A 2,787-nucleotide genomic window follows, 5' to 3' on the forward strand; every position below is an offset into this window, starting at 1 on the left:
GGGTGCTGGGTGTCTGCAAAATCTTTTCTCTGAATTTCTCGTGTCCAGTTGGCAGAAACTTGTCTTACTGAGCCACTAGGTGGAGACCCTGGGTCCGGGGGTGGGTTCTGTGCACTGTTGGACTCTTCCACTTGGTCCAAGTACTGTCTTGCACCTTAGAGGTAGGCTGTACTGTCCTTACTAGTTGAGCACATCATTGGCTCTTCTGGGTCACGTAAAGGAAGCTGCCCTTGGAGGACACGTGGATTCACTGTCAAAGCTGGCATGGTCTCCGTGTTGGGACCTGTGTCGCCTGAAGGGCCCATGTCTTCCCTTTTCAACATTTGTGTCTGATGAGTGCAGCTGCACTGAGTGTCCTGAAGGTGCATCACACTGGGAAAACTGACATCTGTGGGCACTGACGGAGCCACTGGTGCTGTTCAGTGGCGGATGTGGCCTCCCATCCATCCATGAGTCACCACTGGGTCCCCACTGAGGCCCACAAACCAGACTCATTCCAGAGACAAGTGGCAGAGCTGAAGCACAGCCTGCATGCTCGACTCTGGCTTTGTTTGTGCTCGGTTGATTTAAAATTGCCCTGTATTTCACTGCTTGTGTGTTTGACCCACGTCTTTGGAGAAGAAATCTTTCATTACACTTCTGTTCCTGAATTTCATGCTGTCTTCATCTGTGTTGGTGGAGACTCCTCTCCTTGCTGGGTAGCTCAGGCCTACAGGTGGGGTCTTTGGGGTCACACCTGCCTGGCCTGGGGACAGTGAGTGTTGCCACCTGAGGGTGAGTTTTGGAGGCAATGTGGTGCTGCTGGGACCCTGGCCCACCTGGCCTGGACCCTGGCCAGGAGCTATCTGTGCATGGCCACAGTGGGTGAAGCATACTTCCTCCTTTGTTGGGAGCCAGCCAACACTTGGTCCTTGGCCTGCTTTAAGGGCACTTCTCTAACCATTGGTGTCCATTCCAAATCCTTGATGTTTCCTGGGGCTGTTGGGAGGCCGAATGTAGCCAGATTTAGAGTTTACCCAACACCTTATTTACTGTATGTGAAATCTCAACTTTTAACAGCCCTTAGTCAGTGGTGGAGACAGACCCGGTGGTGCCCATGGCTTGTTGCCTGCATTGGCTTCAATAAAAGATGACCTTTGTCCTCTTGGACCAAGTGTGTCTCCCTTCTTTCGTGTTGCCCTTTCTGGAAGGAGTCTGTGGGTGCCCTTGACTATCCCCCACTGCCCTCAAGGAAGACCTTCCTCGTGCAGAAGGAAGAAGAGGCCCTCACAAAGCTTACTATCAATGGACACTGGAAGCAGCACTCCAGTGGCCTCCTACTGTTCCCCTGGGAAAATTCTCCAGCCTTTGAGGATTTCATCACAGAGCTCAGAGTGTGAGAGGGAGCACCCTCCCTCTGCATCCAGCTGGTGGGCAGCCAGCAGGGAGCCCTGTGTTTCTCTAGGGCTTGGGGAGCCTGGGTTTGAGGCTGAGCCCCTCTCCTAGGGCAGCCTGAAGTTGGAGCCCAGATCTGTGGCGCATGGCAGTCCAGAACCAGTGCAGTGACAGCAGGGAGTGGGGTACAGTGCATGTGATCCCGTGAAGGGGGGACCCTCCTTTCGGTGTCTTGACGTGATTTTCAAGGAGGGCATGCCGAAGCCAGAGAGCTGGTGACTGTGGGGCCTGTCCCTGAGTTCCGGGCTCCTGGGAGTGGAGTCTGCCCTAGTACCTCACCGCTACAGGCCTACATCTGGCCACTGACCCTTTCCCCTCTGCCATGGGGAACCTCTGTGCGACAGAGCTGGGGGTCACTGCCAGTGCACTCTGCTTTCACGCACAGAAAGGTGAGTCCCGTAGGAGGCAGGTGGCCCAGAAGAGCAGGGTCTGATCTGTGGAGAAGTCTGGCAGCCCTGGGTGGGGACTCCAGAATTGAGGATTTGCCAACTCCACACCTGGGTCCCGAGCATGCTGGGTGCAAAGCACATCTAGGGGTCATGTGCTGGGGTTCCAGGGTGGGGCTGTACTGAACCCACCCCCACCATCATGGCCACCATTCACCAGTGGACAGGAGGGCTGATGTTGCTTCCTGAAGGGTGGAGGCCTTAGCGTTGTGCTTGGGAGATGCCAAATTGGCCTCTGCTGTCCCTGAAGGTCGCCCTTCTGTCTGAGAGCAGGAGGGTGAGAGTGTGCACTTCCCTGACACCCTCCCTACCTAGCTCTGCAAGGGGTGGGGGCTGTGAGGCTGGGCCTCCTGTCTTGTCCACCTTCACCTTCTCTGGGTCAGTAAGTTAGGGAGGTTGGAGTGTCCCGTGGTAGGCAGGGACCAAGACCAGGACCTCTAGGGCCAGGGTGGAGCCACTGTTCCTGGTGGACCAGCCTCAGAGGTCCCCCTCACTGACTGAACCCAAAGGGCCTGTGGGCATGGTCTGGCCCCAGAGACCTGCTGCCTCAGCCTGGAGGTGGTCAGAAAGGACCCCTCTCCCCGACAAGCCTGGTGGAAGGAAATCTTGCTGGCCAGAGGTCTTTGGAAGGAAGGACTCACCCTTGTGCTGAACTCTGAAAGGTCTGGGGACTCTGCTCATGCTTTGCACCCGGTGGGCAAGCAGTAAGGGTCAGGCCTGCGTCCACAAAGGGTGTGGGGCTGAGCAACTGGGACCACCAGCCTCTGTACTCCTGCCCTGAGGCCAGTGGGTCCCTCCCTGTGGGCCTATCCCCACTGGAGGAGGGTCCCTATACTGGGAATGTCTGGGGGGAGGGAAAGTCCCACCAGCCAGCTATTCCCTTGGTTCCAGGGGCGGGGGTGTGGGG

At 56.8% G+C, this 2,787-nt stretch overlaps 1 protein-coding gene across 1 annotated transcript in view; it reads left to right on the forward strand.

Moving 5' to 3' along the window:
- Window positions 1-2,787, forward strand: part of Sdf4 (stromal cell derived factor 4) — a 32,255-nt gene that overhangs the window by 6,850 nt on the left and 22,618 nt on the right. The gene's annotated exons all lie outside the window — the stretch shown is intronic.

This window comes from Marmota marmota, unplaced genomic scaffold, assembly GCF_001458135.2.
Source record: "Marmota marmota marmota unplaced genomic scaffold, marMar, whole genome shotgun sequence".
NCBI lineage: Eukaryota > Metazoa > Chordata > Mammalia > Rodentia > Sciuridae > Marmota > Marmota marmota.